Genomic DNA, 14,666 nt, shown 5'->3' with positions numbered 1-14,666 from the left:
AAAAGGGACATTACAGATGTGCTTACAAGTCTGTACCTTGAAATCGGGAGACTTTTGGCATCATCCAGATGGGTCCAACCTGAACACTCGAATACTTAAAAGTGGAGAACCTTTCCCAGTTGCGATCAGAGAGAGAGAGAGAGAGAGGAGTGCCCACAGAGTAAGATTCAGAGGGTTTGATGTTTTTGCCTTTTAAGGTGAAGGAAAGGACCCATGGGGCAAGGAATGTGGGTGACCTCTACAAGTTGGCAAAAGCAAGGAAACAGATTCTCTCCTGGGCCTCCAAAAAGGAATACAATCCTGAAAATACTCAGAATTACTTGGGCAAGAACCCTACCTACAGTCTGACCAAAGAACTCTGAGATGATACATTTGTTTTGTTTTAAGCTTCTAGGTATTTGTTCATTTGTTACAGTACCAGCAATAGAAACCTCCCATAACACTTACCTTTTTCTTCCTAATTGTTCAAAGATGCATAATATCCCATCATATCAGTAAACCATCATCATATGAATTGAAGGCTAGAGAAGTCTTTTACCCTGCTATTCCAAATAGGACTGCATGGCATATCCTTGTACAAGAGCCTGTTCTTACACATATCAGTTAACATATAGAGCAGATCTTGAGAAATAAACCATTCAATGAGAATGTGCATTTTCCACTTTGATTATTATTTCCAAATTAGACTCCCTAGAAGTTGCTTCAATTTATATTCTATGTCTGAAAATCCTGTTACTACATACTTTTGCTAATTCAGTACATTATTGAATATTTATCTTGATCTACTTGATAGCAAATAAATAGAAACCTACTTTAAATTCTTATATCTCCAGGTGCCAGGGTAGTTCAGTCAAACTCTTCGTTTCAGCTCAGGTCATGATCTCAGGGTCATGAGCTGGAGCCCTGAGTTGGGCTCTGTGCTCAGCAGGGAATCTACTTAGAATTCTCTTCCTTTCTCCCTCTGCCCCTTGCTCCATTTGGGTGCATTTACCCTTTCTCTTTCAAATAAATAAATAAATCTTAAAAAATAAAATCATATATCTCTTGGAGTGAGGTAAGTTAAAAATCTTTTCATATTTTAAAAAATTATTTGTATTTCCTATTCTATGAATCCTCTCCCTTCCTTCTTTCTGTTTACCTATGTTTTTTTTTTTTTCTTCTGGGTTGATGGACATTTTCTTATTGATATACCAATACTTTATGTCTCCTAAAGAAACAAATTATTTTTCTTTTGGTTTTGCTTTTGGAAGCTTGATCAATGCAGATTTTTAAAAAATGTATGTCATCAAATTTATCAAGGTCTATTTTTGGATTTAGAGTCTTATTCCATATTTATAAAGAATCTTCAACATAATTTTTTATACTTGGATTATTTGGTATTTTTATGATTTCAAAATTGGTATCACTGATCCATTTTCTTATGCTGAAAATTATGAAAAAAATTTACTTTCACTTTCTTCCAGAAGGGTATGTAATTGTTCTGACACCATTTACTGAATTCTACACATCTGGTGTTAATATAATTTTTAAAAAACAATTTCCTCTAAATCAGTTTTCAGGTTTAAAAATGGACATATTGCATATACTTAAAAGATTTTAGCCTCCATTTATTTTAGTTGCATTAATACTTATTACGCTCTTATAAAGGACTAATATAGTTTCTGTATTTTTATGAATGGATAGATAATTTAACATTTCTTAGAAAGAGATATAGTAGACCTCAAATGGGTTGACTATTCCTCTCACACAAGATTTATCCAGTGTCTATATCTGTCCTACAGTACTTTCTTTGGAGAGCCATTCTTATTCTCCCTGTTATTGTCCTGGTCTGATTGTACTGACAATCATAGTATCTTGTCACTCTAGACACAGAGCTGAAAATATAATTTATCTTGGCCTAGTCATTGACAGTAATTCATCGTCCTGGTAAACTATTCCTGAGCACACTCCTAGATGGTCTGAGATATCATAGGGATGAAAGCCAAGTATGTAAACTCCAGGACACAAATTTCTTTTCCCTGTCACTCCTTTTCAGTATATTATTAGAACAAGAGGGGAAGAAGGAACAATTTTCTTCCTTAATTTTGTTCCTTCCCTTCTCTTTCTTTAATTGGACTTGATGATTTGTCCAAAAAAGCTTGATCAACCTTCACAAGGAGACTTAAGCTTTTAGAGTACAAAACCTTAATCATCCAGTTTTGAGAGGTAGAAAGATTTTCTTCCCATCCTGGATGGGAGTAGGCATTATTTTATTACTTCCTGATACATTTCTCATGCCAGGAATGGGTAGAAGAGCTTCTTTCTAAAGTAACAAAAAGCAAAATAGGAGATGAATTATCAGCAATTCAAAAGCTAGCCACATCCATTTGTTGAAGCCTTTTTTTTTCTCTTCCTAAAAACTAGACCAATTTATCAACTTTGCTTCCTAAGGACCTAGGACAAGTACAGAGAAGATATCTAGTAAATGTTTATTTAATAAATTAATAAATGTTTGTTTAATAAATTAATAAATGCATAGTAAATGTTTATTTAATAAATTAATAAATGCATAAATAATAAATAAATGCATAAATAAATCAAATGCAAATCCCCTAGTTGGAACTGTTTCCTCTGGGGGAACATAGCAGAGAAGACTGACTGCTTTTTGCTTAAGTAATTTATCATACCATCCTTTGCTATTAGCAGTATCCCTGGGAGATTTCAACTTCATGGCTCTCCTTATTGATGGCCGATGATTCACTGCATTCTCTATGCTGTGTCCTCCCTCCACTGCACAGGACATCAGTGGCCATCCTGAACCATGTTGTCCAAGCCATCCTGGGCTACTTTAATTAGAAGCCCTGAATGCAAAAAGAAACATGAGTTTAGCATTTTCTGATTTCCTGGAACTTTATTTAAGAAAATGACTTTTCTAATCTCTTTTGGGATTCTCCTTTTGCCTCACTATTTTCTTCCTAGATAGAACAAATAAAATTGGGTTCCAACCCTTTGGCCCTCCCCACTCCTCAGTGATAAAGGTAATAGCTCCTGAATTTACACCCACCAGGCACAGAATTGCAATAAGTAGAACTCTAGCCAGAGGTCCTGTCACGTATCCTACATATGTATGCATGGCTGGGATTACTGCCTTCAGCATTATTTGTAAACAAGGACACTGGAGGGATGAGACTTGGATTCCTCACCTAGAGTGGAGGATTTTAGCTGTCCATGCAGCTTGTTCAAAGTCCTGGTACTAGCTCTGGCCAGAGCCTGAGCTAAGCATTTTGGAAAGCCTCTCATATGATTCTGATGGACATGCCTTTTAATCTTACTTTTGAGTGCTGTTTACCACAAATCAAACAGTTGACTTCAAGGGGTATCTTTGCCATCAAATTTTCTATTCACAGACAAGTTCCTTAAACATTATGATTCTCATTAATAAGCCGGAGAAAATACCAAATGTCTGTGAAGATTAAGTGATAGAATGTATCTACAGTGTGTAGCACATGGGAATTCAATAAATAAAAATATTATTGTTATATAACCAAGTAATGTGACTCTATTCCCAGAGAGAAGATGAAAAATGCATCTATTCATTATGGTAGTGAACAGGAATAAACGCCTTTTAGAGAAAGGTAGATCTGACGCTACTTTTAAAATATTTTATCCTGGAAAACCTCATTTGGTCAAAAGATGGTCTTAGAATGAAATCCAATAAAATACAGGCTAAGTCCATGGCAAGAGCTATCACAGAACCCAGTGAAATTCAATTTAATTCTTTACCTAAGCTTATAAATAAGTTCTGAAGTTGCCTTTCTCCATTTAAAGTGCTTTCAGCTAAGACAAACACCTCAAATCCTTTTATTTTCCTTTAGTCGCCCTTAAATGAACACCTTAGTTATTTCTGACATCTCTAACCCAACCTAGAGTCCTCCATACATTCTATAGCTGCTATTTATTTTCTCTAGAGTCTAATAGTTCCTGTCTTTCTAAAAGATGAATTCAGAAGTCTCTCCCAGATTTCTTTCTCTTACTTCAGGTCAGAGAATTTACTTCAAAACTCATGATGTTTCCAAGCAGTAGACCCAAGCCCCCTCATTCATAAAAGGGATATTAGGCTGGAGAAAAACTTGCCTCACTATTTTCTAAATAAGTGATGAAGCAACAATTATGGAGTCCATAGCTGGTGATTAATTGGAAGATCTTCATCTCACACTGTGACAGAGGAAGCATTATAGGAACAATAACTTCAGGGTGATTCAGACTTAGAAGTCTTCATGTCATAACCCAAGGAAGCCTTATATTCTCCACCTCATTACTGCATCTCAGAGCAGAAGCAAATAGGTAAGGAATGGCATTCACACACCAGAGCTGCAACTTAGAAAGATTCTTCTTACTTTGACAGATGCCTACACCAAATAATTCTTTTCTTTTTGAAGAATCATGGCTTTTTAAAAAGAACAGTAAGTAGTAGTATATCAATTGGTTGGTAATAAATTAGAAGCAGAAGCAGTGTCAAACATACAGTTGGAAAAGATTATAATTTAAATGTGCTCTTTGAGCAATGGTAGATAGGACACTGATACTTCTATGAATAAATAGGAAGTTCTAACTCAATGGGACCACCTTGTTATAGATTAAATCATATAACAATAATATGATGCAGCGTTGAGGGGGGAAAAGAATGAGGATATACATTTCCTTTAGTCTTGTTTGGTTAAAGATTTCAGTAACTCTGTAATAATGAGAAATTCAATATATGCTATAATAGCTATAATTTTATTATGTGTATGTGGGTGTATAGTAATTCTTTAACACATTCTATAGTATAGATATTCCCAACTAAATTCTCTTATTGCTTTAAAAATTCTCACCCCCAAATAACTTCCTTGATATTAGTCTGTATTTTAAAAATTGCATTAATATATACTCTAATTTAAAAATAACTCAAATTGTTACCTTAAACAAACAAATTATATGTTGTCTTTAACAGCACTGTTTTTTAACCTTTTAATTTTTGTTTTTTTCCCTTAAAAAAACAAATCAAAGTAATACATCACTTGAATATTGCTTAAAATGTTAAATTTATTCAGTCTTTTGATAATTGAGTTCCTACTGTGAGCCAGCAATTTTTCTAGGCACTGAGAAATTCAATAATAATACAAAATCATTTTAAAAAACCCTATTCTGATGAAGCCTATATTCTAGTTGGGGGTTCAGATGCTACAGTTTTAAGAGCTATGGGAAAAATAAAATGAAAGAGGAAGCTGAGGGCTGTAGAGCACGGGAGGAAGGGGGAATATAGTAACAGGTACTATCCAGTAATTTAATTACATTTTTATTTAACAGACCAAGCCACAAGTATGCTTGGTCTTGAGCTCAGTTTGCTTTCATATTTCCCTCTTAATAAACCAATTCTGTATATTTTGTTGTAATTTGATTTCCTATATCCTTTCTAAAAAAGTGTCTGTAATATATAATGATGACTTAGTAACTGGCTTCTAATGAAATTAGCCTCTGTTTGTTTCTAGATAATATCTACCTTCCCATCTTTTCATTAAGATACCTAAAGCAAAGCAGAAAATGCTTCCTAAGGTTAATGGATTTCTTCAATCTCTTTTCTCACAGTATAACTGTCTAGTATGTACCAGACGTCAGGCTAAGCTATGATGAGTAAGGCCATAAAAAAACCTCCTGCATAGTTGGGAATATATCCTGGGTTACAATGCAGTATGATGAGAACCGTAATAAAAGCTGGAAATTCCACTAAAGTAAGAAGGCAGGAGTGACTTATTAACAGAAGTAACCACGGAAACAGATAATGCTTTAGAGAAGAGGGGAAATCTAAATTCTCTGGAATGATGAATAGTCGTCTAGGCTAGTATCAGAGGAGGATATTCTAATACATGCTGTGCACAAGGGCATAGAGCAATTAAATTGGTGGAGGCATCAGGACAATTCCAATAGTTCTACTGGCATTTGAAACAAAGAGTTTCTGAAAGCCATGAGTTGGTTGGGAGGGGAGCTAAGTGATAAAAGCAACTATCTTGAAAACTTCAAAATTTCCAGGCTTTGACTCTAGTAGCATTGACCTTACCTGTATCCACTGTCTTGTCCACTGAAGGGGTGCTAACTTCCAGCACCTCTATTTCTTTGTTGAAGGGCTCTTCTGTCTCTGATGCCTGCTTAGCCATGAGTACAGCAGGTCAAAATGGCTGGGGAATTACTGCTCCCTGGGTTCACTGCTTAGCCAATACTCTCAGTAGCTGGTGTTAAAATACTCCTACTGCCTTGCCTGTATAGTGAGACAACCCTGAGGAGCATATTCTACACTGGCTTCTAGAGTTCTTCCAGCTAGGTTAGGGTCTGGTTTCTCCCAGCAAAGTCCTCAGGATGAAGTGCCAGCACTAATGATGGTAAATGGGCATGTTGAGACCTCACAGTGATTAAGATGTTCATCTATGCTGAGCTGTGTTGGATATAGTTTAAGCAGATGCATTGCTTATACAATATCTCTAGTATTTGAGAAATATTGGGGTAACAGCAATTGTAAGATGTGTGAAGTCATGTGGTTGTTGCTAAAGTGTCACTAAAACAGTGAAAGTAAACAAATGACTGGCTTAAATCAGTCAACTCCCAACTCAAAGGCATAGTGGAAAAGCCAGAGGGTCTTTGAGCACCATTTAAAGAGAGTCTTATCTTTATAACCAGAGAGCAGAATGGATTGAAACCTGTATTTCAGATAGTATTATGAGATTAGTAGATTTTCAAACAAGTCTGACTTCAGAGAGCCCTTGCTAGTCTTCTCTGCTCAACTCAGGACCCTGAAACCTGGGATGAGAACACTGGTTGGGTGTGGTTCAGAAAAGGCTACAGTCTCATGCTTAAATAACAAGAAATATTTTATGTTCCCTGTTAGAAGCATTTCAATCCCTGGAACTCTACAGTCTAGTGAAAACTAAAACTGTGGAAAAGGAAAGTACAAATCCCCCCCAAAAGAATCAGTAGGAAAAATAATGAGATCTCCTATGCCTACCCTTCGGTTCCAAACTCATGTCTTCTGGTTTAAGGAACATAGGCCCTCCAAAGCAGGGTTTGTTCACAGTATATGTGCTGCATCTTGACCAGTCACATCCAATCCCAAAGCTAGCACTTCACCTGCACTTTTAAGGGGATATTTCAGTGTTCCACCAGCTGTCAACTTCTTGGACATAGGGTGGATTCATTGGATTCTCTGGTCATGCGCTCACTGTTGTATCCAAGCTCCAACATGAAGTGGGTTCATTAATCCAAGGCAACAGTATGGGAGATCAATCCCTTGCACCACTTCAGAATCAATTCTGACCCGTGTTACATTCAATCTGTTTTGTGAATGATGCTTTCAGTTGGCAGTCACTCACAATTTCTGGAAAAAAAAGGAAGGAAGAAAAGAAAGAAAAGAAAAGAAAAGAAAAGAAAGAAAAGAAAAAAAGAAAAGAAAAGAAAAGAAAAGAAAGAAAAGAAAAGAAAAGAAGAAAAGAAAAAAGAAAAAAAGAAAGGAAAGACTTATAAAATGAGTTGTAGTCAGGTAAAATATACCTGCAGCTACAGCTTCTTCTGAGGAAATGATGTTTCTCTCTTCCTTCTCTACCCATCATCATTGCCCACAAGTCCTCAGATCTTTATCCCTGAGGAGTCTAAGGCTTTGATTAGCATTCTTTGGTGAGATGTTGTTGCAGTTGGCCAGTCATGGTCATTACCAGTTATAGAAGCATCCAGGGCCTCTGAGGGAATCAATCCCTGAGTTCTATTCTCCACACAGCCTCCATTATATAGCAGCAAGTCTACCTCCTCATGGAAGTCAGGGTCAGCTTCTATTGGTGGTAATTCTGTTCTTTCTCTTCCTATCTGCTTGCAATACTAGAAATCATACTCTTTCTTTAAGGTGAATTTGCATATCTCTGCTCTTTTCCCTTGTGGTATAATTTATGATTTAACTATGAGAATGTATATTTTTTTAATTTCCAACTATTTGAGAAATGCCCTTCTGTCACCCCTATGTGCAGATCACAGTTCAGTATCACTGGAAGTATGTGTGGCTGGCAGGAAATAATTCTGGAGATGGAATTAGAAAACCAGTTTGCTAATTTAGAGTTTATAGAGCAGGCAATCAGATGCCATGGAAAGATTTTCAAGCAATGGAGAGATAGATCCACATATGTGATTCTGAAAGCTAATTACAATGGTTTGGTGGGCCAAGACTAGATGAAGTATTCAAGAGGATCTCAGTGGTTCCTTGAAGGGTAATGTGAACAGATAAAGGGGGTTGGGACAGATTTGGGAAATACATTCCAGAAAAAATGTTTAACTTTGGTAGCTAATTTCCATGGGGGCTAAGAAAGTAGGAAGAGTCCTAATGGAATCGGCTGCCTCTTTGAGGGTATGACATCTCTCAGCCTCTGCTGCTTGTCACTCAGTAAGCACTACAGGGAAGTCCCAGGACTCCAAAAAAATGGACAATTTGGCTATATAAAACAGGACATGGAAGGATGTTAAAGGAAAATATTTGCTGAGGTACCAGGATACAATAGAGAAATGCATCCAAAAAAAAAGTGTGAAAGTCATACATTTTCTAATGCTTCAGCTAAAAAAGAAAAAAAAAAGTTTCATGGTTTTTTGATACATTTCCCACATCTTAGGAATAAAAGCTCCAGAAGTTGTTGAGAAAGAACATTCCTAAGAATGAGTTTTGAAATTTGTTATAACCCTCATCACTACCACGGAGGAAGGAAATGTGCTGTATGCGGAGAGTTGCAGCTCCTCACCTCAAGACTGTGGAATGGTACTTCAGTGGACCACTTGGCAGAATTGCTAAGTGTCTCCTGAAGGTGGAGGTAGTACACTGACAGACTTGTCTTACATCCATGTAGAGATGAGGGATAAACTAGTTGACTGTAAACAACAGGGCAGAGGAGAAATTGCTGAGTTAGGGATGAGTCAACACTGCCTTCTAGGATTTGTTGGAGCAAATGGTTTGTTTCCTGTGGGCACAAAAGAGAGAGCCAGTGTGAGGCTGCCTTGAGACAGGCTGTTCCATTTGAGGGGTTTCTGAGACTTTTGTGTTTGGATGTAAAGAGGCAGTTGGAATTCAGTGTATGATTTAAGGATACGAATTCTTCAAAGCAATCAAAACAAGCAGAACTATTCGTTATGAGTCTCCAAATAAAGTATTGGGGTGCACTGACAACAACGCTGAGAGTGATGAGAGAAGACCTAGGTGAGAGTAGGGGGACAACAAACAACTCACCCTAATGGGGTTATATATCAACAGTGATACAACTCCTTGTGGTTACCACCCTATTTTATTTTCTCTTCACAAGCAAACACATCTTGAAAGAGCTGCCTGTAGTTGCTACTCCTACTTATTTATCTATTAATCTCTTCTCAATCCACTCTGATCAGACTTTTCTCTGCACCACTCCACTGAAGATGTACTAATGAAGGCCATTAATGTATGTGCTAATGAAGACCACCAGGCTTATGAGTGTTGCCAGATCCAATGGTTACTTTTCTGTCATCCCTTATTTGAACTTTCGTTGGCCTTCAGCAACACTGACTACTTGTCTCTTCTCTTGGCTTTGGCAATCCACACTCTTATTTCTTTATCTCACTGCCTGCTCTTTGTCAGTCTTCTGACTGGAACCTCCTTCCTCTACTTGAAGTATGAATGCAGGAATGTACTGGGATTTGATCTTATCTAGTTTTCCATTTATGTTTACTCTTCATCCTTAGATCATATTACCTAGTACCCTGGATTTAGAGTGCCATTTATGTGCTGATGACTTGAAACTCTATCTAAATTTTTAAGAATGTAAAAAAACCCTGAATGCATCTGAACTTTATAGGGAAAGGACCAATGAAGCAAATATTAAACATAATAAAAGGATAAAGGATGACACATTATCCTAAATCACGAACTACTGGATCAGAGCTGCTGATTTTTATTAAAGGATTAGCCTCAGAAAAGGGAAAATGTGGAAGGTCCTGCCTTCTTTCCTATTTTCTTCCTTCCATTTCCCTCTCTAATCTTTCCTTCCTTCTTCCCTTTTTCTTTCTTTCATTTCTTTTTCTCCTTTCACAATTGCTGTTTTATTATTTCTATGGCAGCAGGTGCTGTGAAATAGATAGGAGCTTTAATGTGAATAAAACCAAAAAGCAAGATCTAACAATAGACAAGAGGGAAGAGAAATTGCCTTTGTGCCAAGGAAATTAGCAGCAGCATCCCTAATGGGTTTATTATTGCTACTCTATTAGTCACAAATAAGCAAAATGGACTCTGGTTGATTTAAATATAAAATGAGTGTGTTGGAATTGCAGGGGATATCTCGGAAAATCTACAAGGAGGCCAGATACAGGTTATAGCAAGAGCCAAACAAGACAGAGTCAAGACAATCCAGTCATCACCAATGGCTATCAACTGTGACTTCTGCAAGTGGCATCCACCTCTTATTATCCTTTTGTTGCTGGGCTGCAGTATTCTTAGCTCCTGTAACCACACCACAGGCCTCTAAACTCTATTTAGGAGCTGTAAAAAATCCTTCACTAACCTTTCCTTTTGCTTCAGTTCCTCAAGAATCAAACAAGGTACTGGTCATGCTCAGGTCACATAGAACCCGAGGAGGAAAGGAACACCTAAACTTTTCTTAGTTCTATATAGGGCAGTGGATCTGCCCCTATCTTTTTTGGATTTCCATACATATGATTATAGATCCTGGTCATCCCAAAAGTCAAATATACACTAGAAGCTGTTCCAAAGGAGGGAACTCATATGGTATGAAGGCAGAAGTGACTCTGGCTCCCCAGACTCTTGTTTATAGCTTTACCTGAATCACTATGTGACTTTGTCTAAATCACCCATACTCTCCAGGCCATTGTTCAGCTCCCTGTAAAATGTGGTTTCTGTTTCCAAATGTTTGCTAGCCCTTTCCAGTGCTGAGATTTCTAGATAGCTTCTTAAAGCTAAAGAAATACATCAGTAAAACAAGTCATATTCAGGTCTCCAGCATTTTATCACTTCTGACCCTTCTTGGCAAGCCCTTAGGGGGTAAGTAACATAGACTGGAATATCTTTACTGGGTATTACAAAGGTAGAAGAATACAAATGAGAAATGGTAAAGGTCAGGCACATACACACTGGTCAGATAAACTGAAGTGGGACTCAGAGAGACAAGGTGCCATTGCTGTGGTTATGTTTATGCTCCTGAACTAGGAGGAAAAAAATGCCAAGGGAACCAGATTTCTCTCTTAAATAGTTCAATAGAAACAGGGAAAATAACACAAAATAAAAGGCAGGATATGTCAAGTCAACGCAAAACTCAGCTGGAGGTAACAGGCTAAACACAATTCAAGTTTCCATTCCACAGAGAGGTCTGAGCCTGGAAGTTCAGTTCAGACAGACACAGACTACAAATGATTCAAAATTCATCTCTGTGACATGATCATCAAAGGCCACAGAGGAAAACATCAGGAACGCTGAAAGTGCAGATTGCCCAGTATGTTTTTAATAAGTGTTAGGAAAGCAGAAGACAATGCACTAGAATTATTTTTAGGCTTTTAGTGGTTTAATAAATACACTGGAGAAGTAAATTAAGTTAAACCTGAAAGGCAAAAGGAGACTATCTAGCATTTTATTTGTTCATAGCACCGGAGAATGTGATCACTCATGCTGGCCAACAGACGGGGTAGGTAAATTCAAACTGTAACTTAGAATTTATCTGAGATATTATTGATATTTTCCAACATAAAACATGCAGATATCTAGAGGGAGAATCCTTTCTCCTTACATCAATTATTTGGAATAAGATATTCAATTTAAGAATTGATGAATAGTAAAAGAGAAAGCCAGTTAATGATGTACCAGGAGATGATCTTTTAGAAAATCACCTACAACCTCAGTTTTCTTACAAAATACTTATCTGATTTATAACTTTACAAGACTGCTTTCCTTTATATATGAAGACTAAAAAGAATAGTCTCAATAATTTCAGAGAGATAGCTATTTCAGTAGTATGTATTTTCTTGGCCTTGATTTATCCTTTCTTTTCATAATTTGAGAGTAGCATATTTAGTACATTGCATATTTTCACTCATGAATACATTCTGCAATACCAAATTCTTTTTTTTTTTTCATTTGCATGACTCTTGTTTTTTTTTTATAAATTTATTTTTTATTGGTGTTCAATTTGCCAGCATATAGAATAACACCCAGTGCTCATCCCGTCAAGTGCCCCCCCTCAGTGCCCATCACCCAGTCACCTCCCCCCCCCCCCGCCCCCACCTCCCCTTCTACCACACCTAGTTCATTTCCCAGAGTTAGGAGTCTTTCATGTTCTGTCTCCCTTTCTGATATTTCCCACTTATTTTTTCTCCTTTCCCCTTTATTCCCTTTCACTATTTTTTATATTCCCCAAATGAATGAGACCATATGTTTGTCCTTCTCCGATTGACTTATTTCACTCAGCATAATACCCTCCAGTTCCATCCACGTCGAAGCAAATGGTAGGTATTTGTCGTTTCTAATGGCTGAGTAATATTCCATTGTATACATAGACCACATCTTCTTTATTCATTCATCTTTCGATGGACACCGAGGCTCCTTCCACAGTTTGGATATTGTGGACATTGCTGCTATAAACATCGGGGTGCAGGTGTCCCAGCGTTTCATTGCATCTGACAATACCAAATTCTAACAACAAAAAAGAAAGAGCTGTTTTTTTGTTTTTGTTTTTGTTTTTGGATAAAACAGTATTCTATAATTGATCTAAGGCAACCAAGGCTTTGGGAAATATCCTGTTATTCAAGAGAACACAAAGAGTAAAAAGAAAGTGCTAAATGCTATCATGGGCCGGGAACTTCCTGCTGGGGATCCAAACTTCAGCACAACCACATGCATCCTTCCATCATGATAGTCTAGTGGAAGAGCGTGAGGAGCTTCCAAAAATCATGGAGAAGTACTGGGAAGGAGTTTCCCTAGGGCAGGCTGGATACCACCATGGGAGGGAGACCCACCACAAAGGAAGCAGTCAACATGATCTTCCTAGAAGAGGTTACTCCTCTAGGAGAACTTATTTTTAGCAATATGAAAAGAGACTATTGTTTCCTTTTTCATTATCTGTATTCCAGCATCAGCAGCTCTGATGGTTCTGGTCCCTGCATGTCTTTCCCATCAAATATCTTGTCACTGCTCGCTCATAGCCTACACTCCAGTCCCTTCTAACCCACCACACACTCTCATATCTCCTCACCTTTATATATTCCAGCCTCCTAACCTTGAATTCATTCCCCTGTCCCCACTGATCTGTGCCCCTTCTACGGCTACGAGCTCCCTGGACCAGGATGAAATACATCATTAGCACACATTGCAGTATCAGGTACACCGGAGGTTCTTGGCAAGGATTTGTGAAATACCTGAAAAGCTGAAAAAGGCAGTGTGGATAGTGGGCAAAATCAGGAGCTCCAGAGGTGGTGAGTTTGGATTCCTGTATATTTTACTTACTCTCTGGATGACATTGATCAAGTTATATAACCTCTCTGTTACTCAATCTCTGATTTTATGATAGGATTTACATGAAGATTAAATGAGATAATACATACAAGTCTCCTAGAACAGTATCAGACAAATGCTAATCCTAAATGTTAGGTATTCGTAACTAAAAAATTCTTGGATGGGTATTTGTGGCAAAGACAATAGTTATTCTCAAATACCTCAGTTGTTTTTTTAAATTTCCCACTACCTTTACAGTTAGGCAGGGACATACAATAAGTTTTAATCAACAGGCTATAATGAGAGAGCTAGCAGTAGATTCTCCAGGCAATCTGTTGCCCTGCCACAAAGACCACAAGGCATATGGTAAGATGCAAGAGCCTTGGAACTCAAGCAGCCTGAATGAATGTTGTGTTTTCTAACAATTGAGATTTTAGGGTTATTGTTCCTACAGTATAAAGTCACCTATCCTGACTAATTCAGGATCACCCTAAAGTAATACCAAAGAGATGATGGCCCACTTTATACGCTTACATTTACTTTGATGAAAACAAGTGAGTGGGTACAAACAGCACAAGCAGCACTGCCTGCAAAGACTGGAGGGATAAAATAAGAGGTTGTAAAAAGAGCTGTCACAGGGATGCGAAAAGAGAAAAGAGAGAGAAGAATGTTAATGATTCATTCTTGGTTCAGATATATTTGGGACAAGAAACACCAGGAACATAGTTCTCAAAATTAAAAAAAAAAAAAAAACCTTTAAATAATAATCAAAGTGATGTCACATTCTTCCATTTGGGATGTGCTTGCTTTCTTTTTTTCTTACCAGGAGGACTAAAAAAATCAAGAATTTAGAGAAAGGAATCTTACTTTCACTATTAGATTAAATTAGTAAAAAGAAATAAAACAAATAATTGTATTTCTTAAACTTTTTTCTGGAAATAGGTAGATTTTTGCAAGTATAGGTGGGAGTGGGTCACATAGTCCTTTGAAAATATAAAAAACTATGGACTTTTCCCTAGGGAAAAATGAAAGTGCCCAAATAAACATTTTCAAGTGCTCCTGAATCCAGAGTTAAAAAATTTTATGTTGTGGGTTTCACTTTCAAATTCTGATTTGAACTACCCAGAACTATCTCGAAAGAAATTCCCTAATGATTTTATTGGTT

This window comes from Canis lupus, chromosome 18 (assembly GCF_048164855.1).
Source record: "Canis lupus baileyi chromosome 18, mCanLup2.hap1, whole genome shotgun sequence".
In the NCBI taxonomy this organism is placed as follows: Eukaryota; Metazoa; Chordata; class Mammalia; order Carnivora; family Canidae; genus Canis; species Canis lupus.
The sequence above is the reverse complement of the archived record's forward strand: the minus strand, read 5'-3'. Positions refer to the sequence as shown.